Source organism: Electrophorus electricus, chromosome 5 (genome assembly GCF_013358815.1).
Source record: "Electrophorus electricus isolate fEleEle1 chromosome 5, fEleEle1.pri, whole genome shotgun sequence".
Lineage (NCBI taxonomy): Eukaryota > Metazoa > Chordata > Actinopteri > Gymnotiformes > Gymnotidae > Electrophorus > Electrophorus electricus.
In genome coordinates this window covers 12,346,783-12,373,137 of record NC_049539.1, presented here as the reverse complement: position 1 = coordinate 12,373,137, position 26,355 = coordinate 12,346,783, and the positions used below count along the sequence as shown (strand labels likewise).

Genomic DNA, 26,355 nt, shown 5'->3' with positions numbered 1-26,355 from the left:
TGTTTAGCCAGAATTTTAGATCACCTTGTCCTTGTACTTATATATATTTAATTAGTCATTTTTTCGCTTGACACCAGGGCAACTCTAGTGAGGTTTTTTTTTCAAATAATGCTAAACAGCACGAATCTATTCAATGCCCGCTTTGCTCATTAACCACATTCTTGGCAAACAGTTTTAGAACTTCGCTTGAGGACAATTCCGGCAACCATCTGTTTCCGGCAGTACGCTGCACGCAGGGCAGGAAGCTGAATTCACAAATTTTCGGGGGAAAGGTGTTTGTCAGCCAATGAGGCCGCTGCTGTGAACACGCTTCGTTTTATTTATTTGCCTTCTTATTCTTCCCACCTTTCCTGCGAAGTAACAGAAGGTAAGAAAACACGTTATGTTCCTCTTCTTTATCTTTTGGACCGAATGCAGCTTCTGCTTCTGTTCTTAGTCTCAGTACACGGCATCTTTCATTGCTCTATGAAATCAGTTCCTCTTTAAGTTCCTCCGGACATGTTTCACAGTTTTTGTAACAACGTTTGGAGCACAGAATAAAAAAAAAATTCCAGAGAAGTGCTTCAAGTATTTTAAGATCACTTTTTGCAAGCAAACACAAACATATTTAGATTATTATTGACAACCTTTTAAGATACTATTAATAAGATTCATGGCAAGATTTACACAGAAGGAAATAAAACGAACTAAACAATGTAGAATGTAGAAATTTCAGAGGAGACCTTTGAGAAGTGTCATAATTAACAGCAATCTTCAGCACTTAATTAAAGAGGCAATCTGCCATGAAGCAACGTTGAGGAGAAGGAGGTGGGAGAACGAGTTACTATGTGAGGTGGCAGAGAGACAAGTCAACAACCTTTTGAACAAGATGCAGTTGGCACAGCTAAAAGCCTTGGAGGTCTGTTGGGCTGCCTGTACCACCTCTTTCTGTTTCAAACACCACAACTTTCTTCGGTCTGACAACGGAACACAGCTCTAATTAAGCACACAAGAGCACTGTGCAATTTAGTCAAATGGATTAATGAGAATTATGGGCTGTGTTGTGACTATGGTGTGTAGTCAGAGATTGTAAACTGTGATTATCCCATAGAGAGAGAACAAATGGATCTACAGTAGGTCTACCTGCAAAGGGAAAAGAAAAGCGAGACTAGCTGTAGGGACAAAGTAAAGGCAAGGGATTCCCCAGAGGGAGAAGTGACCCAAACCCTGAGTAAGATGATGAAGTGCCCTGTACGAGGTGAGGAGGGTGAGATGAATACAGTGTAATTCCATTAGAAAGAGTAGAGGACCAGGAGGAAGGAAATGATTAGGGAGAAAGCACTGATAAGCAACAGAGAGGGAGTGAGAGAGAGGGACAGAGAGCGGAGCAGGGTGTTAACTTACCGCAGGGATTAAATACATCCTGACATTCCCTCGGTGTCAAGTCCCTCTCTCTCTCTCTCTCTCTCTCTCTGTATGTGTGTGTGTGTCTGTCCTCAGAACACATTTATCAAATAATTCATCTTGTTCTGACCATATGTGGGTATGATAGAGATTTTCTTGTTTTGTTTTTTTTTTTGTTGGTGTTTTATGTTCTGTGCTCACACATACATAATGCAAAGTCTCCAAGGTGGATACAATCTGTGACCACTGATTTCAGAATAATTTATTATTGGGCAGTGTGGGTAAAAGTAATTCATAATCATAGTAATAGTAATAATAATTCATAGGTATAATTATTTCATGGTAACCTACTTGGGAAGTCAGACTGAGAATATAATTCTACTAAAATTTGCATGGATATCTTGTAACACTCCCACTTCTTATTCTTCACAAGATTTTTCATCTTGGTTAATCGATATAGAAGTAAAAGTCCGTCAGTTTAGAGCACCAAACAATAGGATACTAATTGATAATGACCCTTTTCCACAGAATGTTCTATCACCTGCCCACCGCGGTCTACCCCCAGCACATGTCTTTCTTGTCACTGACCTCTGACCTCTGTCTCCTTTCTCTCCCTGCACATTGACTGCTGGGCTGCAGGGCATTTGAGCTGGCTGTCAATGCTTACCTGGCTTAAACACCCTGAGCACTGTGGTCATCCAGACCCCACGAGCGCTAGGGAGAGACATGGTGGAGGAGAGAGACAGGAAGGCAGAGCGAGTGAGAAGGGAGAGAGACAACACACATGGAGAGAGATACTGTGCTGATGTGTTTTTAAATGTATGCATGCCTAATATATACATGTGTAATCTGGAGACAGCAGGTCGTTTCTGCAGTCCTATGGTGGAATAAACTCTGCTGATTTAATATACAATGTTGGTTGGATGGCACACTTGATAAAATTTAATTATGAAATATAAAATGTACTAGTGATCAGTATGGCATGCTTGACGTATCGTATTGACTTTTGAAATGTGTTTTTGGCAGCATGTTTGGTCATCTGGCCTCCCTCTCTCCCTCCCTTTCCCTCTCTCTCTGCTTCCCTCTCTCCTTCTTTCTGTCTCGTTCCCTGTTTTGCAGTCCGCTCCACCTCCTCCACGCTCCACCTCCTCCACGCTCCACCTCTCATTCCCGCTCTTTGGCTTTCCTTTTTACTCTTTTCATTTCCTCTAATCTCTCAGTCCCTCTTCTCTCTACCTTCTGTCACTTTGATTTCCCTATCCACTGGCATGTGCTCCCTGTGTGTGTGTGTGTGAGAGAGAGAGTAAATATGTCTGTTTTTTACACACACACACACACACACACACACACACACACACACACACACACACAGACGTGGCCACAGATTGCGAAAGAGTTTCCTGAATATTTGAACAGCAGTGAACCAGAATTTAACCGACGGTGCAAATTTGTGGTTGGGAATTCTCCATACTGGCACAGATCTGAGAAGTCTTGTAATATAGGCAGTCCATTATATCTGTAAGCTGGATCAAACGTATACCCACTTCTATCTTCTACATCACACTGCCGGTGGCTGTATTGACCTGTGTGATGTCAGGCTGGGTGTTTATGTACAGCAGAGAGACTGGAGCTAGCCAGCCACGGCAGTGCTGAGGCTCGCTGTCCTGCCCCAGGCAGGAAGAGCTCAAGTATGAGAGAAGCCTGTGTGAGAAGGACAGAGCCTCAGAACACCACTGCAAGTGTGTGTGTGTGTGTGTGTGTGTGTGTGTGTGAGAGCGAGAGGTGGAGGGTTGGGGGGGGGGGTGAGGTGAAAGGGGCTCCTCTTGTAGACAGTTTGACTGATGACATGCATTAAACAGTTAATCTGTCTGATTGAATGTTTGCTTCCTCCAAATTGAAACATTAAACAACAAGGCGAGAAGAGTAAGGGGAGGGGAGAGCTGGAGGGAGGGAGCGCTATGGCTTCATCTACTCCCCAAATCATGCAAAGCATTCGGCTGGAATATATAATGTTGTCCTGCAAGCCAGGAAAGGGGAAGCAAAAGCAAGAAGGATATTGGAAGGGACAGAACGTGTGTGTGAGTGTGTGTGTGTGTGTGTGTGTGTGTGTGTGTGTGTGAGTGTGTGTGAGTGTGTGTGTGTGTGGAGGATGAATAAGAGAGACAAAACTGGTGGAAAGGAACGAGAGAAGAGAATGGCGGGACAGATGGTGAAAGATGAGAGGAGTTAGGATGAAAGAGAGATGGGGAGAATAGCGTGGAAAGAAAAGAGGGGGAGCTGGGCTGAGGAGAAATGGGGAGTTGCGTGTGGATGTGGCCTGTGCCGGCTCAGGAAGAAGGAAAGCAAAGCAAGCAAGCTGACGATCCCCCAGTGTGGTTAAATGTAATGCCAATGGCTGTAAGTACCATCACCTGGCCAGTAGCTGGGAGGTTCTGCTCTAACTCTGAGCACACTGGCTGTCCTGCTCTGCTTGCACCCTTGTGTTATAAGACTGAATTATGGTTTCTGGTTCTAAATTCTGGATTCCTGTTTTGGTTTCTGGGTTCTGGTTTCTGGTTCTGGTTACTGGTCTGGTTCTGCTTGGACCCTTCTGTCAGATTTTGCAATGTGGTTTGTATTGTTCATTATTATCAGTAAATCACTGTGTGCTTGTACCTGCAATCTGACTGTGTCGTTATTCTCATGTGACCAACATCAACATTAAGAATAACTGGAAAAAAAGATACAAACACCTCCCAAATGTTTCCTGTTGAAGGGTATGAAGAGGCAAGACCTGCACTATTACTGTCATTTACAGGAAAAACTCTTTTGTTATCCCAGTCTGCATTAAGGGAGTGAATTATTAGTTTAAAAACTGTGTAGTAAAACTTTCACTGTTTCAGTGTGATAGCTTTATAGGATTTTTTGGTTAAATTAAAACACTAATTGCCCATAACATGCTAATCAGTCATGTGGTTTAAATAATATAGTTGTTAATAAAGCTTTTAATACAGCTGATGTAGCCAATAAGCACTCGGATGGAACCAGCATAAAATAATGCAAAAGGTTGATCTAGAGAAAATATACAAAAGGCTTTTAGACAAATACAACATTCAGAATAATGATTTCTTTAAGCTGCTTTAAATGGGTCCAAATAATTTGCAATGATTTGTTTATAATTCTTATGTTTGTTTATAATTCTTATGTTTATCTAAAAGGTTCATTTGATTGTCATTCATTCAAAATGTTCACCTCATAATCATCCCAGAATCACTTCAGAATCACCTCAGAATCATCTCAGAATCAGGCATTCTGGCTTCTTTTAGCAGGTGTACCCAAACACTACATCAAACTGAATTAATGGTTGATGAAAAAATTTATTAAAGTGACAGCAAGCAATTAATGAAAATTATTTTGACTCATTTAAAAACGATTATGTAAAAATGATTACTATTGTTTCCACAATCCTTTTGTGTACCAATACCAGACAGAGTAAGTAAATTACTATTAAAAAACATAACAAAATTATTTTGATGTGAATATTAAATTTTAGTAATGCCAGTTACTTAAATGGAAATATATCAGTACAGTAACTACACATGCATTGTGTGAGACTAGTATCTACTAAAGCTGTGTGAGTAACCTGAGGGCTCCACAGTATGAGACACATCCAACATAAAACTACAGTGGCTGAGAATATAGTGCCTGACTGGCAGGCCTTTCAGTCAACAAACTTAAACTCAAAGTTAGAATTGCCGAGAAAACAAACTGATTACTGATTTTCCTGGTAATCTGTTTATTACTGATATATGGTATCATATTTATAGTATATGTACATGTATTTAAGGTATCTCAGATTAGCAGAGGCAATCATTTTTCCTAAAGATAACATGGACATAACATAATCTAACATGGACATAATTTACATGGACATAACCTAACATGGACATAACATAATCTTACATGGACATAACATAATCGTAACAATTCAATACAGTTTCGGGCAAGTGAGTACTCTTAACTTTCCTGTGTGCTATAGAAATAAATGTTTCATGGCCACTGTGTGATGACTTTAGTGTGAGGTTTGCATGAGGGTAATTAGGGGATATGTTTCCCTCACTTGTAGCTTCAGTGTACACCTAAGGAAGCACAATTTGGACACCAGGCTTGTCTTGTGTGTCAAAGAGGAAGCAGGACATTGTTTAAATTAAATGTTTTGTTAAACTTTCCCTCTAAACGTAACCCCTACAGGTTCAGTTTTGCGTTTTTTCAACCATGGTTCCTCTTCGGTTCCTCTTCCCCTTCCCATCTTCAACCCATTTTAAATTGCAGCTGGATAATTGCACAAAACACACAAGATGATGGACTGATGACCAGATGAATCTCCACGAAGCTCTAGATGCTCTCACATCAACGGGCACAGAAAACCAAAGCAATCAAAACATAAATAGACAGATTGCAGGACGGATGAATTGATAGATCTTTTAGAGGAGGTCAAACTTCTACGCTCACCCTCTCCAACCACTGCGAAAAGAAGAGAAATTGATTGCCACTCACAAAAGGGCTGAAATGACCAAGAAATTATTTTTCTGGGCAATGAACATTGTGTGAGTGAGAGAGAGCAAAGTGTGAGAGGTCGGGAAAATGAACCACCAAACCTCTCTTTGTAGAAAGTGTCTCCAAAGTAACCACTGTCATCTTCAGGTGTTGCTGGTATTCCAGTCAAATGGCCACTCTACCAGAACAGATCACCGTAGAGAGTTTTGGAGGCTGACTGACTATCCCATTCCCAATGACTATCCTGACTGACTATCCCATTCCCAATTTGTCCCTGAACACAGTCTACACGCATTCTGCCAGAGGAGATGTCCACTGCCGCTGTGATGTCATCATTTCACCTGATACTAGATTCTAGAATGTGGTGTGGGGAAACAGAGCCCTTGGCGCCAGGTTTCTGTTATTGACCTCGTGCTTCCTCGAATGATAAACAATTTAAAGCCACATTTCATTATCCTGATGGGGTGACAAAGCCCGGCCCCAGCACACACATGCACACTCTCTCTCTCTCTCTCTCTCTCTCTCTCTCTCTCTCTCTCTCTCTCTCTCTCCCTCTCTCTCTCTCTCTCTCTCTCTCTCTCAATTACACACAAGAACACGCACGCGCACGCACACTGGAAATAAAGACATCCAGAAAAATAAATGATCCCCTAATCACATGACGTCTGTGCGCAGTAAGCCGTTTATACGCGCCGCCACTAATGGATCGGTTATGGACAGACAGACGAAACAGCCTTACACCACGACCAGAACAAATCGGCCTTACGCGCAAATGGAGATATGAACGCTCCGCGCTGGTTCGTGGCCGGATATGTAGATAGAGGCTGAGATGATCGCGCGCGCAGACAGAGACGGATTGAGGCGCACGAACGAGTAAACACATTGAATTTGATCGTGAGACTACCGAGGGCTTCGCTAATCATAATTAATCACTTACTTATTAAGCGTTAATTACGCTTTGCAAATATATCCTCACCGTACAGGCCTGGGGACCGACGTGACTGCGGTTAGATGAGCCAATATTAATCTATTCTTACTTATTAATTTCCCTAATTAAAACAACAAGGCGCAGATATAAGTGTTTTCTTTGCGAAATAAATGAGGACTGTGAAAAAGCAATACCACGCCAAGCGTGTCGGTGTACAAACACTAAATCATCCAAATTGTTCAGGGTGCTTCCCGCTTTTCATTATTTTAGTTGCGATAAACATCTTAACCAGACCCCACCCAGAGTCATTATAATTGCACGTATGCTTTAAAAATATCTCTCACGAAGGCGCAATCATCTAAGGGGTCTTCCACGCACCCAGGTTTTCCATACGCCTTGTAAACACTTTCAACCGATAATTTTTGTCAGTGACAATTTCTAACATAACTGCTCGTTATGTGAAATTCAGTGAATCTTCATCCCAATTCCCAGTTTATCGTGTTACAAAATGGCTCGAGGTTTTGTTATTATTCTAATATATTTTTTTCAGTTTTTATATAGCCAGCTAAAACATTTTATCAGTTTCCTCGTTTCTTTTTTTCAGAATGGTCCACCTGAACTGGCTAAGCGAGGGAGGGGCCCGGTAATAGCGCTAATGCCCAGTAATACAGGCCAGATATTATAATCTAAGCGCTGTCACAACGCGTTAGCTCGCGCAGACTGACGTGTCAATGCGACCGCACACAGGTGATGCAACGGGGCAGGAATCGCGGCCCAGTAATCGTCAAAAACAGACTCGTCTATTATAGGATTTTCTTTCTCTCCTCCCCCCCCCCCCCCCCCCCCCCATCACACACACACACACACACACACACACACACACACACACACACACACACACACACACACACACACACAGTGCCTATCAGAGGCTAACGATCCGTGCGCGCTCTTGCGGTCATGGTGCCGTGCGCGCTTCGTTGGTGATTTATGCGCGGGTGTAATTGAGTGTTAATAAAAGTGTGTCCGGAGCGCGTGTAATTGTGTGTTCAAGACTTTCTGTGCGCCAGGGTGAGTGTAATCGTGTGTAATCGATGTTGTGAGTGTGAGGCCTATAGCAGTGTGGATTTGGACATAAACACATTCACGTCTTAATGTGTTCACTACGGGCCATGATGCGCTAAATATAATCATAAACATAACTATATGTGTCTGTTTAAAAGATAAAGAAATAACATTTGCTTATTGACAAATGTGCTGTGGTGTGAGTATGGTATGTATGTTTATATGTGTCCTATTACAAAAAAAAAAAAAATCTTAGTGTAGATGGTGTATGTGTGTGTGTGTGTGTTTGTGTGTGTTGGAGATGGTATATATGCGAGTGCTGGGTAGATGGGCCCTGTTTAATTGATGTGGGCTGAGCATCGATCCCCCCGCCTGGCCTAATGAAGGCCTGATTGGTTTGTGAGGGCTGGCTGGTTCTGCTCAACTGCCCGAGCCACCTGCACTAATCCAGAGTGCAGCGCATTAACACTTACACACACACACACACACACACACTCAATTCGCCATTACTCTTTCACTTGCTCTCTATACATCTCTCTCTCCTTCCTTTTGCCCAAACCCTCCCTAACTCCCTAATACTTTTCACTTTCATCTTCCCTTTTAAGCCAAACTCTCTTTCTCCATGCCGTGTCCTAGCAGGCCTTATCTCCACGTTCTCCGTTCTCTTCCCACCGCCTGTCCTGTTTGGGCAGCTCTTGGCCCTTTCGCTGTCTGCATCCTTTTCCTCTTCCTCTGGGTCTTCCTCTGGGTCTCTGGAGCAGACTGCGTTCGCCTACTCTGCAGCATTATTCTCTGACTGCTGCAGACTCATTCATTGGGCCTGTCTGTCATCTCTTGTTGCTTTATCAGTAATGCCTGAAAACCAGTGAGATCTTCGGAGAGTCTGCTTTAATGCGCAAATAAAAACTTGCTTGATTTCAGACCTAGTGTTATATTTGTGAGGAAATGTGAAGAGACACAGATGCTTAGGCAAATGAGTAGGCTTAAATGGGAAATATTTCCTAAAACTCCATAAATGAGCGTTCAGGCAGTGGATCTCACGTTGCTTTTGATACGCACATGCAGTTGTGTTACAATGGTTCTTCCTTTGATGTGACAATTTATTTTCTCCCATAATGTTTTTTGTCAGGTACACATCTGCTCTCATTAATCTCATTCTGTGCTCAGACTGTTAAATCATATGACATGCTTGACACAAGAGCAGTCAGGAAGAGAGGACGTGATGTGCTTTCTCAGGATGTTAGAATGACTACAAAGGTTTTGCCAGTCTAACCCTGCAATTCTAAAGCCAGATATGTAGAGAATTTATTTTCAAAATAAATGCCAAAATATTGGAAATATAGACCTGACATTTAGAAAATTCTACATTTTATTAAACATGAAGATAAATGTTAATAGGATAGTTTCATATAAGCACAAACTTAAATATCAAAACTGTACATATGAAAACGTTTCTCCCCTTTGTATTGCTATTGTTATTTGTCATTGCTCTAGCCATTACATAGACCTTTCACTATACCATCTCTAGCAAGTGTTTGAAAGCTCTTATGATCAGATTCCAAATTTGCTAGCTGTCAACTCTCAGCGGTACACAACGAGACATGCTATCTAGCTAGCAAAACCCCCCACACAGGTTCATGGGAGAATTCTCTCTATCCTCCCATGGTACCAAGTACGCAGAATAAACATGACAACTAGCCTTTAGTATTACATGTGATGTCTACAGTAAAACACTAGAGGTTTTTAACAGCTGTTGTATTCTCAGTGTCAGCACATGTTCAGAATTCGAGCTGAGGCCTCTTAGCAAACCTCTTTATGGTGGTCAGTTTTGTTAACACACTTATTTGTTTGGAATTAGACAATCTATGGCTAATCCAAGAGGTAGATGGCGTGGTGTGACTCAGCCAGCCTGATCACGTGTGTGTGTGTGTGTGTGTGTGTATTGTGTGTGTGTGTGTGCGTGTGCGTGTGCATGTGTGTGTGTGTGTGTGTGTGTGTGTGTGTGTGTTTGTGACACGGACTGAGTGACAGCTTACGAGAGCCACATGTTACCCATGTAACAGGCCTTACTGACATATCAGTGAGGCAATGCAATGGCTGCTGGAGCTGTTATCTGTCACACTGCCACTCACTGCTCTTTGCTGCTCTGTATCCATACCCCAACATCGCTTAGCATTTTACCTCATGCTAGTTAACATCTCACCGCCTCAGTAAAACCTGACCCGCCAGTAGAACATGTGGGGAACTCCCTAATAAACAATCAACTGATTTGTGAGTCTTACTGTAGGATGCTGGAAGTGTAGGGTTTCTAAGTCTGGCCAGAAAATCATAGAATTTAAAAATGTACACCCACTGTTAAACCTATTTATGGGCAGAATGTCTATTCAGTATTTCTGAAGCTTTTGTTTAAGGTAACGTTTGTTGAAGAAACCTTCAGAAATAAGAGAATCAAAACTGTCTGAAAGATGATTTTTAGTAACTATTACCCATAAGTTGCTGGTGAACACGCAACGATGCACTCAATCTGTTGAGTTTATTCAAAGATTTGTGCACTGAAAAACAGATTGCATATTTAAACCAAATATAGATATGGCCCTAAATATTTCTTATCAAAATGTTCTGTTTATATGTTTGTATATGTAGGTTTATATTACCACAAAACTGAAATATTGTGCATAGGGCAGTTGATTCCATAAATCATTCGAGTAAATGCAGTTTGTGTGGAATGTGGAATGGAATCATGAAACAGTCCTTGATGGGCAGTTAACCCTTTCTACTGGGTGAACAAGTGAGTTGGTTGTTGTTGTTGTTGGATGAACATGTTCTTCTAATTGGGCAACACTGTTGTGTCCCCTTAACATTTTCTGTACGAAGCCACTGGCACAGACATAGTCGATCGCTCCATTTTCCACGTAGTGTTGAGTTCTCCATCTACTACCTTGTACACATGTGAACTTACACACACACACACACACACACACACACACGCTCACAAACAGAACTAAGTGGTGTGTGTTTACAGCTTGTTCATTTCCACTCTGCAACTCTTGGCTAAGGCAGGACGAGGGAGTAAGGGCAGGAGAGGGAGTGAAAAAGAGGGCAATCGGAAGGGGGGGGGAGGCAGTGTTTTTGTCCAGGAGAGAAATAACCCTCTAGCTTGTAATTGGAGGCAGAGAAAGAGAGAAAGAGGAGGGAGTGACAGCAGAAATTGCTTTGCTGAGGCTATGTGGGATGATAGTGTTTTTGACAGGTAAATAAGGCTGTGATTGTCGACAGTTACACTGCACCTTCCTGACCCACACACACACTGGTCTCCTCCATCTATATTTCACTCTGACACACATGCTGACTCTCTCTCTCTCTCTCTCTCTCTCTCTCTCTCGCTCTTTCTCTCTCTCTCATATTGTCCTCTCTTTTCCCTTCTCTCTTAATCCTTCTATCTCTTCCTATCCCTCTGTTTTACTGTTTCTCATCTCTTGCATGCACATACATCCTAACCCACTAGAACACTAGCCCTTACAATCCATGCTGAATGCAAACAGGCCAACAGTACGTCGATGCACAGTGATATAATCATATGCTAACACAACGACACATTTGCTATACATACTTCTGTGAAACATAAACTGTCATACCCAAATAACCTTTCACAGTGTCCTTGTTGGTGGGCTGTGTCAGATGGCCTACAGAAATGCCTGGCCATTCTTCTGTGTCATCTAATCTAATAGCAGAAACTTAGGGAAGTGCAACCTTCCCGCAGGAACCACTGACTCAGCCTAAGAGAAGTAAACAAAAAATAGTGCACACTGGACTCTTCAACACACACAAAGTCATGTTTACTATTTTGCACAGATAGATAGATAGATAGATAGATAGATAGATAGATAGATAGATAGATAGATAGATAGATAGATAGATAGATAGATAGATAGATAGATAGATAGATAGATAGATAGATAGATAGATAGATAGCCCAGTATCTTTCTTTTGCACTCCTGGTAGGCCTGTCTTTCCTTCTTTTCCCTTTCCTCTTCCTTCTATCTTCCTATCCTCTTTTATCAAGTCAACAACCGTCTCTCCCCTCCCCTCCCGCTCAGCCCTGACTCCCCCTCCCTCTCTCTGCCTCTCTCACTTCAATCTCAAGTGTTTTCAATTTTATTCTAGAGTGGAATTAACTACCCCCGATGTCAAATTGCCGACGAAATCGATAATAATATCTTTACAAAAGAGGATATTCCAGTCTCTCGCGTCGGCTTTTGAAAAATGGAAAATTTAGCCGAGATTGATTCATTAGTTGACACGTTATAGGACGGTATAAGTATTGATCGCGGCCTGTCATGTCCCATCTCGGCTAATCGAAGCTGAGGCGCTCTGTCGATGGGCGCATTTTTCATAATTCCAACGCCGGGGAGAGAGACTAGCCGATGGAGGCGACTACACGGCACTGTGAGAAAAGGAGAGAGTGTATGGGGGAAGAAAGATAGACGCGGGAGAGATGACTTGGGGGGAAATAGGCAGGGGGCAAAGAGTGGAAGACCAAGAAATAAAGTGAAAAAGAGGTATGGGGTAAAGAGGAAAAAAGGGAGGGCGGTGTCCACGGAAATAGCCCTCGCAGCTGACGGCGCGACGCGTCGAGGGCGGTTAGTAGGAAAGGTATGTTAATACTGCAGGTAGGCTACTGGGGCGTAAATAATTAATGCATTAACTAATTAAATACAAACGATGAGTAAACGAGATGGATGGGGAGAGAACGATGGGAAGGGGAGTGGGGTGATGAGATTGAAGGAGAGAGCGGGGCCACCAGGGCAAGAGGGAGGAAGAATGGGGTTTAATAGCGTGCGTTGAAAGCGGGAGGTGTGAAAATTGGGAGATCGGATGAGGAGAGCGAACGAACAAGGGGCAGAACGGTGGGGGGAAGTAAATAGAAATCGAATGGTTTGGGTGCGAGGAGAAAGAAGTTGTGAGGCGGGAAAAAGCAAGTGAAAAGGCAATGACGGTGATGGAGAAACTTTTGATAGTTGTGCTGTTCGTTTGAAAAGTTATCTTTTGGCTTCAATCTCCCTCGACATGTCATCTCGACCTCAGGCCTATTATCAAACACACTTGTCAATCATAAAAGGTTCCCCTGCCAGGTAAGATCTGGACATTGCTTGATGAGCATAGTCAACACTAGGCCTAATGAAGCCTTACCGTACGCTAAAAGTGATAGCGCTGGTTTTTATCATCTTAGTTACAACTTGCACGGAAACTACAGTTTGAGTTGGACAGTTCTTCTCTGTAAAATGTAACAGTGTAACTGTCATCTGGTGAGAGAGAGAGAGAGAGAGAGAGAGAGAGCGAGAGAGAGAATTGGACAGTATTCAGTCATGTGATAAACTATATAAGCGATTTCATCACTAAAATTATATCTGTTGATCTTGCAAGATATTTAGTTTAAATTGAACCAAGACGAATCTTTCAATTGATCATATATGTCCACTTAATCTAATTACGGCCTTCCATTATTCAGTTATAATCTCTAGCCAAACTATGGACTGGACTTCTACGGAATGAACTCATCTATGAGACATGTACAAGTGCAGACTAAACGTTCATGACGTGGTTTTAGTCTCAGAATGCTAAAAAGGTTGTTCTGTTCATATTGAGTAAGATAGAGATACCGACTTCAAATTCGCAGTCTTTCATGGTATCTGGGCATTTATTTGTAGGCGAACATTGGAGCCCTGAATGTGTAAGACTGTTGTCTAAGAAAAAAAAAAGATGGGCGTAATGTTTTCATTATTGCAAAGATCAAAATAACAATCAAATAACTTAGATGAAGAGGAAGATGGAGTCCATGAATAGATGAATTAAGATGGATTCGGATTACATGTGAAAGAGCAGAGAGAGGAATGGAGAAAGAAGGGAAGGTAGATGTGTGAGGGAGACGCAGAAGCAGTGGGGGGGTGTGGGGTGTGAGCGGGGGTCTCGGTACTTGGCAGTCTCTGAGTATCTCAGGTTCTCTCCGGCCGGGGAAAGCGGTCGATATTTAATTGTTATTGCTAGCATGGAACGCGCGGAAGCGGTGCCTGTACGAAAATTTCTCATTTATTTGGTATTCTTGTTTTCTCTTTCTCCCTCACTCCCCCTCTCCGTTTTAGAAGAGGACTAGAAATGTTGGTTGGGGGGTATTTAGACAGTTTGAGGTAGAAATAGAGAGGAGGTAGGGGTAGGGACAGTGGAAAAAAAGATTCTCTCTCGTTTCTCTCAAGTTTTCGTCTTTAGACACATTGTGTCTCCCTCAAGCACGCGCACCCCTCACTACCCCCGCCTAGCCCCACCCAACCTGTATCTACCCCCACCTGTCCAAAATGAAAAATCCGTCATTTTCCATCAAACGTCCAACCAAATATTATCTACACTCCATTCCAAGAGATCGAATCTTATTTAGTGCGAAGGGATTCGCCATCTGTTTTCAAATTTCATTCCTCCATGAACTTTATTTTCTCTGACTTTGGACAAAATTATAACCTGATCGATCCGCAATCTGCCAACCGTCTACATATATTTTCCGTGGCGGATTCCTCTTTTGCTCTCAGTCGCTGGTCAATTTTCCGACACTGGCACAAGATCAGGTGTAGTAAGAGCACCTCGCAGCTTCGCCGAATAGATTGAAACTTGAGTAGCCTGCACACAGTCTGCTTCAGGGGGTACCCCATACCGCGGCACTCCTCTCTTTCTCTCCTCCAACCCCCTTTCACCTCTCTCCACTTCTCGGTCCTCACCGACATGTCCCCCCTCTCTCCTATTCTCCTCCTCTCCTTGCCGGCGTGCTCCAACCGCTCCTTGCGCTTTCGTGCATGACTTGTGATGTGCAGTTGAGTGTGAGCTCACCCCTCGCGTCCCATCCAGAACTCATTGCTGACGGACTTGCGGGGGACTGCTGAAATCTGTGGTGTGGGCGACGTTTTATTTCATTCTCAAAGATACCGAGTCTAAAGGACTCGTTCTGGTCATTTTATTTTAATTGCGTAGCATTAGTTTTGTCCTAATTTTCTTTTTTTTTGGTCTTATTTCTTGTTCGGCGGTTTGATAGTGCTTCCAGCAGTGCTAAAAAGATTTTTTTTTTTTTTTTTTAAAAGCGTAGCATGAATCATACTGAAAAAGGAGACGAATTCAACTTGTGTGTCAGTTGATTTTCTATGGTTTCCAGTCGGTGTTTTGGGTGCAGACCAAGGGACTCCGGAAATCCAAGTGCTTCACGCCGAGACAAGTCCATGTGAGGACGCAGCGTCAGGTGAGCGCCTCTACTTCACTTCGTCCGCGCTTGAGTTTAAACGGAGACTTTGACACCGCCGTATAAAGATAGAATTTCTTCAACGTTAGAGTAAAAGTTTAGCACATATTGTCTGAACAATGGTGTATGCAAAGCATCTGGTTTGCTGTGTTTTTGTTTGTTACAATGTTTTTCCACGAGGCAGCTTTACGGAATTACTCTGGGTTGCGATAAAGAAAAAAAAAGGTGCCACATTGTTACAGAACTATCTCGTACCTTGAGGGCACGTGGCGGCGCGTGAGTAAAGTGAAGGGAAGTGGAACTGGAGGGTGACACATGGCGTGCTTGTTTTTACATTAATCGCTTTGTTTGTTTGTAGTTAATGACTGTGGAAGAAAGTGTTCATCGAAGTCTGGCATAAAAGTTTCTTTAGAATGGTTTGCCTTTTAAGGGTTACCACACTTGACGGTCTCTTTGTACTGGACTTGTGAGTGAAAGTTTGGGTTGCATGCTTGGTTGGATGGATAAAAGGATGGATGGACTTACCATCCATGTGCTTACTTCATCTTTAACATTAAACCCCAAAAAATCTGTCCCCGGTAGACTGGTCAGAAAAGTACCATAGAGCATTGCATCACCCACATATGGTTTTTTCTTGGGAGATGGGCCTGTACTTCAGTCATTAAGTAGGCCTCAATAAGAATTATTTATCATTTATAAAGGCAGTGAATATGAAATACACTCCCATACATCGTAAAGATATGACACATTATACACTTCATCCATAAATCCATCAAATGTTCAGTGAACTCCTCCTACATTAAACTGATCAAAATTCAAATTTGTAAGAAAATAACGGACTTTACATTAATTTAGTGAACACCACTAATTTCATTGTGTGTTCTGACATCTATAGGCTCTGATATACATCTGTATTTCGCCGTGTGTCCATTTCTGCTAGACACACAAGCCACTGTTTATAGGGGCTATAACAGGCTTCACTGCTGCAAGAAGCAGTGCTCCACTGAGGGTCAAATGCTGATAAACGCTGGGCCTAATTATACCCTCTCCCCCAACCACTGTGCAGACAACAGGAGTCTAAAGTCAATGACTACATCATTGCCCATCTTCCTTATGGCTCTCATGGATCTTTATGGACTTCCAGAAGGCTTGAATGAAAGGACTAATGCAGAAAAGGGCATAAGGGCTTCTTCAGTAGCCTCCTGTGTGTGTGTGTGTGTGTGTGTGTGTGTGTGTTCAGTCAGCTTTCTTGGAATCCAAGTTGACTCTGGGATTTAAAAGCACCAACTAGGTCCTGCTCTCTGGAACGCATGTGCTAAGCACTGCTTAGCAACTGGTCTGAGGAAAGATTCCTAATAGCATATATGTAGTGTATTTAATAGGATAAATGCAGTGTAATGTAAATGTAGGCAAATGTAGTGTATTTAGTAACTGAAATTTGGACTTGCTGCTAAGTTTCTTGATCAGCACCAGGATTATGAGTTTATATTTTGTTTTCAGCAATCGTTTTTTTTTTGAGATTTAGTCTGAGTGGGCTTTTTGTTCTGTTGTCAGTAGACGAAAAACAACAATAATGAAAGATCCTCTGGTTACATCTGAATGAATTCCTATGTTAAGTTTGTGTTTTTTTAGCAGCCAACTCCAGCCGCTATGCTCTCACGCTGCCCTCACTTAACCTCGTATTTCACAGCTGAACTGAAGTTCGTTTATCTGCAGTTAGCCGCAGTTAGCTGCACTGTGCTCCAGTCACTGCAGGGGCATGCTTAATTACCCACAATTAAATCTCTGCACTAATGAGAAAATTACTGTGATATGAAATAAAGTGACATGGGCAAGTAGAAAGAACAGATTCTGGTGAGCCAGGGTCATGGGTTGGTGATGTTGGGGAACAGAGACGAGGGAGTAATTTGACACAGCAAATGCAGACCAGCTCTCCTTCACAACACTCTGTGAAGCACAGCATGTTGCAACATCCAGCACAGTTACCTAAAGCTAACTGAGAGAGAAAGTGCAAAATATCGGTAGATATACTATTTTGGAATCCAGAAATCAAGGCAGGCATAGATTAAATTTTTTTTTAATTTTTTGGAAGGAAATCTAGTTAGACAAATGAAAATATGATAACTGTATCATTATGGCACTTGGGTGGAGCTGATTATGCTAGTAGTGAGATTGTCATGTGGATTTGTCATGCAGGTGTAATCTGAATAACAATATTTAGAATATTTAGTTAGCATGCACACTATAGTTAGGGCTATGGTAAATGACTGAATATTTTAAATAAACTTTGTATAGTTCAGTATAGTGCAGTATAGTACAGTAAAGTACAGTCCATTAATGCTTCAAGTTTCCTATTACTCATACTCTATTGAAAAACAGCCTTATAGGTTTATAACAGTCTCATCTAACTAAACATATAGCCTCAACACTCCTTACTTTCATGACCAGTACAACGCCTCCAATTTGCTTATTTGTGTACAGTTTACTTTATGCTTTACTGTTGGAGTGAGAGACCAACAGAGGCAAGACCAGTCGCTTAGAGATAATTGTAAACAGTGGTAGTAATAACACCAAGCCCAACAGTGATAACAATTAGATTTGATTTCATTTGAGGATGCCTGCACAGCTGCTACCCCTGCCCCCCTTTCAACCCCCCAGCCCAGACCATGTTGCCCCCCTGCCCCCACGGGGCCCCTCTCCCCCTCAGATTAAAGTGGGTGTGTTAATTCGGTGGTGTAGCGATCGAAGAGCTCTGGCAACAATGGGAAATGGGCTATTGATCAGACCTGCTCAGATTAAGACTGGGGACTGGAGCTCTTTCTCGCTCTCTTTACCTCTCTTTTGCTCTCCATTTCCCACTTCTCCCTTTGCTCTCTTGCATTCTCACTGCTCGTTCCACCTCTCACTCTCTCTGTCTCGCTGTCGGTTTCCCTCTCGTTGTTTCTCTGTCTCTCTCTCTCTCTCTCTCTCACTGTTTCTCTGTCTGTCTCTCTCTCGCTGTTTCCCTGTCTGTCTCTCTCTCTCTGTCTCTCTCTATGTCTCGCTGGATGTCACTCTTTCTCTGTCTCTCTCTCTGTCTGTCTCTCTTGCTGTTTCTCTGTCTGTCTCTCTGTCTCTCTCTCTCTCGCTGTTTCTCTGTCTGTCTCTCTCTCTGTCTCACTGTATGTCAGTCTTTCTCTGTCTCTCTCTCTGTCTCTCTCTCTGTCTCTGTTTCTCTATCTCCCTCTCTCTCTCTCTCTCTGTCTCTCTCTTTCTGTCTCTCTGTCTGTTTCTCTCTTGCTGTTTCTCTGTCTGTCTCTCTCTGTGTCTCTCTCTCTGTCTCTCTGTCTGGCTCTACTTCTCCCTCTCTGTCTCTCTTCTCTCTCCCACTCACACACATTAATATGTACACACGCTCTCTTCCTCTCTCTGCCTCTTTGCGTTTGCTTTCTCTCCATCTTTCCCCATCCCTCTCTTTCTCCTTTCTCTTCTTTCCCCATCTCTCCATCCTTTCTCTCCATCTTTCTCCATCCCTTTCTCCTTCCAGCCCGTGTGCTCCCCTGCCTCAGTGGAGCTCATCCTCTCCACTCGTTTTTCTTTTCTCTTCACGCTCTTTGTCTCGGCTGATTCCTTTCATGTGTGGCATGGACTCATCTTAACTCACCTGCTTTCATTGTACATGTCCGATTAAAGGAAGAAGTATGAAAAGTGAAATTTTGGCTACTATTAAAAAATGTCCTAAAATAATCTGATTGTGAATTTGCTGGCATGGATAAAAAAGTAAGATTAAACAATTTTCTCTCTCCCACACACACACACACACACACACACATATATATATCATGAGTTGAGATTAGAGACCTACACTGCAGTGCCCAATCACTGAGGCAATAAAAATGCCTTTGGGTCACAGGTATAGAACCAAGAACAAAGAAATGTGAGCTGCTAACCATCTGTAATGAAATGTTCACATGTAATCTAGGTGTCATTTCCCCTCTTTTCACATTTTCTTTCTGTTTCATTCTCTTTCACCTTCTCACTCTCTTTGACACATAAACAACACGAGCACACACACACAAACAAAGAGAGAGAGGGAGAGAGAGAGAGTAAGAGAGAGAGATTATAATTATTCTGAAGGAGATAATAAGAAAATAATTTATTTGGCTATTATTATTCATGCTGAAGTTAATGCAGTTTGAATATCTGCAACATGTGCAATTAGTTAGTTATATATTAATAAGATGGATGATTTTAGTTTGTATTATTAATATAGTGTATTTAGTGATGTGCAAGTTGCAACAGTCAAGCATGTAATTACAAAGTTCTATGTATTGTTTAGTATACAAACAGCAGACACCTCAAATGGATAAGAAATCACTGAGATTTCTGTGGGTACAATACATAATCTCAGGCCTATAGATACGTAAAGTAATAATTCCTATCAAATAACACTATGATAATGAATTGACACATACTATCACATTCTACATGTTAGTCTCAGTTAATAATTCCCACTCTCACAATCTCAAAAAATATTTGCAAAAAATCATTTTTCTTCAAAATATTTTTGACTACCGACATCTGATGTGTGCTGATATCTTTATTTGTGCAAACTCCCAGCCCTGATTGAGTACACTCAGGTGTGCGATTAGAGGAAGTACAGTATTATCTCAAGACTGGGATTAGGGAACCCCTGATCCACGGGGTGGGAGGATGGACTACCTCAATGGATTAACCGAACAAACATGGAATTAAAGCCCGTTTACGTCCATTTGGACACTAGGGGGCGATAAAGGGGAGAGTATGTGCATTTCTGCTCCATGTGGTTCCCATCTCTGTGCCTGGTGATATTTTTGAGTCTTCCATCCTTTGACCATCCATCTTTCTCCTGTTCTTCAGTTTCTCTCAGCTCCCATCAGCCCCCTGTTTCCACACACCAGTGAGTTCAGTACGTTTACCTAATTGATTATTAAGTAGCTGAGTGAGGATCAATTAAGTGCTTAAAGTTTGTTAGAAAGAGTCAATGTTTGTGAAGGCTTGCAGACGTTGTGGAGTTCTCATCGCTGGTTTTTAAAGATCCCCAGGTTTATTGTCTGTGAAACTGAGTGTCCTTTTGCAATATACATCCACACAGTTTTTTCAATTTACCTGCAAATTTACAAATTACCTTGGTGGAAAATAATCTAGATACTATGTATTATGGACATTTGTTTAAGATGAGTGTTTGTGTTAAGCATCATGTTTAAGCGTGCAGGCAGATCATAGTGTGAGAACGCGAGTGGTAGTGATGTGGAGGACAGGGCCGTTACCAGTTTGGTTACTGAGCGGAAAGTGAATCAAGTTCACATAGTGAGAAAAAGAGAAGCCTGCATATTAGTTTTCATGCAGTGAGTCAATGTCAGATTACTGCACTGCACTCTTTTAAAAATGTCTTATTTTCAAGAGTTGTGGTTAAGTTTAGAGTAGAAAATATTCACTGCCCAGGTAGAAAGTATTCATCATCCAAGTTAGAAAACCATTACAAAAGCCCTGTGAAGGATGTTTGTCAGATGCCAAATACGTTCTTTTGCAAGAGATCCAAAAGTCCAAAGTTTTTAGACCGGGAGCTTTGCTTACATGGAAACTTGTCTTTCTTTAACTGAAAGAAACAATAGGCATTTCGGTTACATACTACAAATGACAAAAATAGCGAAGATGAGTTAAATGAAAAGGACAGAGGAAAGTGTGTGTGAAGGTTTAGGAGAAAATGGTTTTCTCCTATGGTGAAAAGAATGAGAGAGAGAGAGAGAGAGAGAGAGAGAGAGAGAGAGAGAGAGAGAGAGTGAGAGAAAGAAAAGGAGAAGAGGACACGACACAACTCACACACACACACACACACACACACACACACACACACAAAGCTCATATACGAGACAGAGGAGCGGAAACGGGTTGAATCCTACTTCAAATTCTCTTTCCTCTCGGCTTGTCGACCGGGGAAAACAAACCGACCCGAGGCACAGCGAATGGGGATTTACTAATTAACTACTTACACAGGGAGAGATGCACACCTCCTCTATACCCTCCCTCTCTCTTTCTCACTTCGTGGTTACTGGTGTAGAGGTGCTTCCACGGTCCCCGGCTCCAGGCACCCCGTACAACGGAAAAGTGAGCGCACGCACGGTTTAAATTGCTTACGCTTCGGTCGATTGGAGCGTACGGAACAACTGAGCAAGAGAAGTTGAGGTATGTCAGTGACTACACTGCGTTGTTAAAGTATCAGAGGATGGTGTTTTATTTCTCGGAACTTGTGTCGAAGGAAGTTTTCTTTAGAATATAGATTGATTTTGTAATATTGGAACCTATATAGATTTGGCATATTGTTGTTATTGTTGAAGTTTATGATTATTGATGCAGGTTGTTGTTATTGGTAGGCTGTGTTTCGTGGACAATGTTTAAAGAATCCTGGAAATTCTTTAAGATGACGCAAAGTTTTTTTTATTTTTTATTTCTGCCTGTATATCAACATGGAGTTTAAATATTTAGAGCAATATATAATGAAAGCCTTTGTTCTGTGCAAAAAAACAAAAAACGTTGTAAAACATTAGTTTGCACTGTGAAAGACTTTCCCGTGCGACCTGCTGCTCGTGCCTGTCCAGATCAGCCGTTAAGTGTCTCTAAGCCCACACCTATACACCACACTATCAATCAGTCAATTAGACAGTCACTCACACGGTAACTAGAGACGTTTAATGGACTGTGTGCATCCCTTCGATCTGGCCTTATACATTCATTTCCCTCGCACTTCCTAATGGCAACTAGTCCAACCAGGCGAGGGCGAGTAGGCTAATATCATCTGTTATAGGCTATTCCATTCACGGGATATTGAAAGCTAGCAGAATTTCTTTGAATTCTGTTCAAACCATTTTTACTAGCTACATCTTGAGTGAAAGTTACAGCCAATTGCAGACTGAAATACAGGCCTAGCTGTAAATAAAAGAAGCAAAAGAGGAGAAAACCAAACATATGTAGACTAATATTAAATCTATAGACAGGAGCGTTTGGGTTTTTTATTCACGGAATAGAGTTGGTTTATTTGGTCACTATCTAAGCCGGTCATCAGTGGAAGATTCTAACGTAAAAAGTTTGATGTAAGAGTGCAAGACCAATATTTACGTAAACATGCCGAAATTCTAGTGCTGAAAAGTTCCAGTTCTGAATGCATATCCATGTGCGCCATGGGAGCACCTCATCAATTATTTGCGCCGCTATGTTTTTGATTACAAGTGTTTATAAATCAATAGATGGGCACGCAGCTCTAACCACATCAGATATTCTGATCTTCCAATAGCTAGATGTATCTAAACTAACAGAAAAGTTGTTTGCGTGTGGTAAATTATTCACAACATACCACATTTGTAAGTCCCGAAGTCTCCTCGTATTTCGAGACTTCGCTACGCTTGGATTCATCTGTAGTAGCCATTTTTTTTCTTATAGAGGTCTGGTTTCAACATTTAAACTTTAAATGAGGACAAGTACTTTTAGATAAAGACGTCTGACTATGTGGTAATTTAACAAATCTTCATCCATTTAGGCTGTATTTTATTTTTGTGACTTCTTTAAAATGGCCTGCTGGTTGTTAGTTTAGTAAAGAGTGACAGTAGATTGGGTATAAACCAGTGATTATTTGCGTGAAAATTATGTCTTGTTAGAAACCTGCACGCGAAAAAATATATATGTGAGAAGTGCAAGAAAATCCTGAAAGAAGTTAAATCTGGAAGTTAAATTAGAATTATGCAAGGAAGTAATATAACATTTTTAGGCCTATTTCGGTTTTCTGGTACACTTTCTTTTGGCAATTAATACGAATAAATTCTACCATAATCGGATATAAACCTTTTCATTGAGAAACACTATTAAAGACGTTTATATAAGACAAGACAAAACTTATTCTGGTATTGGGAAGGTATCATTTTCACATATATTTGTTCGAAATCTAAAAACTTATAACGCTCGTACCACGGCGTTGTCTCTTTCACGTGACATTTAATTTTTGTATTATTATAACTTAATTTACCACGAGTTTACCCAGTCTGTGATTTGGACAATATCCAGAATATCTGTTAATTCTCTTACACACCTACTTGTGACATTGCTTTGTGACTCCCTCCTGCGTCTCTCCCTCTGTCAATATTTGGTGGAAATATTTCCGACGTTAAGTGGCGTTTGGGGAAATCTCTACTCATATCACTCCGCTCCCCTCCCCTCCCACCACCTCGCGCAGTCCAGAATTCACACTCTATACGCAACTGTCGAACAAGGCTTGGACAGAAATACCAGATCTTCCATCAGAGAGCATTAGCATAGTAATGACAACGATAATAATAATAGCCTACTAATAATGACAACAACAACAATAATAACATCTTAAGCATTTAATGAATAATATGTGAACCCATGTAATCCAACAATTTCTGGAAAATTGCTTTAATAAGCTTTTCCAGCGCACTGAGGATATTCTGCTCATATATTTTCGGTATTAGTCTAATCACATTAAATCATAATAAAAAATTCTAAACTACACATAATAATAATAATAATAATAATAATAATAATAATAATAATAATAATAATAATAAACTGTACATGAAATATTAAACAAGTAAGCACATTTAAATGAAAACAGATGCATTGGACGCATATGTAAAATTCCACGTAAAATATACGTCTTTGATAAACTAATGGGATAAACGTCTTGGATAGACTAATTGTATGTACAGATGATATTATTCTGATTGGATTTCTCGTAATCGCACCATTACTAATGCGTAGCCTATATTTCTGCTTAGTTATTACTTAATGCTCTTAATAGACGTAGTCCAACATTTTAGATTTCATTCCCAACTATGCTCCTAAAGACAGTAAAAAAGAAAGAAAGACAGAAAGTAACAAACAAAAAACTAGTAAGTGCTGGTTGGCTACATTATTTTCTCCGTGTTGAAATAATATAAAAATAAAAACGTCCTCATTCTTTTAAAAGTAACGCATAAAATTATTTTTGTCTTATTTTCAGTGCTCCCTGCACAGTTAGTATGCTGTGTGAAAGTAATTTGGTAGTTCACTGCATTTACGTCTCTGTTATAAAATATCAACGGCTATCATTTAAAATAATATTCATTGATATATCAGGCGCTTACACAGACGCACGCATTATTGACATTCTGATTTGCACTGCTTGATGCAGATGATTAGTTATTACCTATAAGACAAAATGTTTCAAACTGTGTTGGAATTTAATATGACATTGCTACTCACACAAACTACAAAATCGCATGAAACCAAAATGAACACCCTAATCTGAATAAAGTAAATCAGAATAAAAAGCTGTGAAGGTCAAGGACTGACTTCCACTCAGTAGTCTAACTACAAGGAGTTCGATACCAGACACAGCTATTCACATGTGGGGGTAAAAGCACCACGCGCTCACCGTCTATGGTGCCTCGACTTGGTTCACCGCTGTCAACCCGGTGGCACCCGGGGGTCTCACGGTAACGACTAAACAGCCTGATGCTCTCATTATGAAAGACGCACTTCCATCTCCAGTTCTCCCTGGAGATATATATATATATATATATATATATATATATATATATATATATATATATATATATATATATATATATATATATATATATATATATATATATATAATGTGTGTGTGTGTGTGTGTGTGTGTGTGTGAGAGAGAGAGAGAGCGAGAGATCGCAAAATCGAGTGCCCAACTGATTACTGTTTTTGTCAGTTACAAAGCAAAGTATAAAATGAAGGCAGATTTTTGTGTTTATTTTATTTTTATTACAGCAAACTCTTCGCATTGTGCACGAGAGAACTTGCTTTGAATTCCCATCGGATCAAAGCTCCAACGATTCTTTGTTCAGTTCAGGAAGGTCTCGCGTTCGGGCTTCGGCCCGAAATTTGCGTCTGAAGGGACGCCGCTCGGGAGTTCCGGTAAGTGACTTAAACTCTCGTAGCCCTCAAACACCTATCGTAATTAATCTTTCTAGGTCTTATGGTCGAGTCAACAACGCTCACGGTTCAGTTTCTATGTCCAAGACAAGACATCTTTTCACGTGATAACCTACTGGCCTCCTTGACGCGTTTCATTTAATTTCATATAAAGATGGATAACTCACACTTACCCTATCAAACGTGTGGACGCTACTAGAAATGTCATAAATGATTAATTAAAATAGCCAACAAAATAATTATTTTCTTTAAAATTCTTTAAAAGTCTTTATATAAAAGCTATCATTAGACCCCGATGGACCTTTTCGTTTTTTGTTTTTTTTTGAAGTAGCTGAAAAACAAGGGAACATGTGATCACATGTAACCACTTCCTGTGTTTTCTTTCCATCCAAATGTAATCACTTCCTGTGTTTTCTCTCTACTAACATATATTCTTTACCTGTGTATGTGCTCTATTGACATTGTCACTTCTTGTTTTCTCCCCATTGTCATGTAGTCACTGTTTTTCTCTGTTCACATGCAGTCTCTCGATTCACATGTAATCACTTCCTGTTTTCTCTCCATTCACATGTAATCACTTCCTGTGTTTTCTCTCCATTCAAATGTAATCACTTCCTGTTTTCCCTCCATTCACATGTAATCACTTCCTGTGTTTTCTCTCCATTCACATGTAATCACTTCCTGTGTTTTCTCTCTACTCACATGTCATCACTTCCTGTTTTCTCACCACTCACATGCGGTCACTTCCTGTGTTTTATTTCCACTCACATGGAGTCACTGTCTGTTTTTTCTCTCCATTTTCAGACTAAATCTATGAAACATGGGAATAAAAAACCTGCTATTCAGACTTGCATCAGATCAACTTGACATGCATACGAAAATGATTACTAGAGGATTCCAGCTCTCATTACAAAAGCTTTATATTCATTTGGCAGTATGTGGACATGAAGACTATTTTCTGCCTTTTTCACCCCCCCCCCCCCCCCCCCCCCCGCTGTTCTCTGCTGCTTTCTCTCCCTCTATCTCGCTGTCATCTATTTTGCACATCTAGTAACTACAGCAACATGCACAACATGACTGCCTGTGCGCGTGTGCACACCCACATTGCTATCTCTCCATCTGGCTTGTTTGCCACGCGGCTAGAGGGACAGGGAGTAGGAAAAGGTCAGATAGTCAATGGGGC

At 41.1% G+C, this 26,355-nt stretch overlaps 1 protein-coding gene across 1 annotated transcript in view; it reads left to right on the top strand.

The window, feature by feature from the left end:
* Positions 1-277: 277 nt before the first annotated feature.
* Positions 278-26,355, top strand: part of erfl1 (Ets2 repressor factor like 1) — a 60,632-nt gene continuing 34,554 nt past the window's right edge. Inside the window, exons 1-3 of the mRNA XM_035526481.1 lie at positions 278-367; positions 15,105-15,188; positions 25,008-25,154. The gene's annotated coding sequence lies outside the window, so the exon portion shown is untranslated. The remainder of the gene's footprint in view (positions 368-15,104; positions 15,189-25,007; positions 25,155-26,355) is intronic.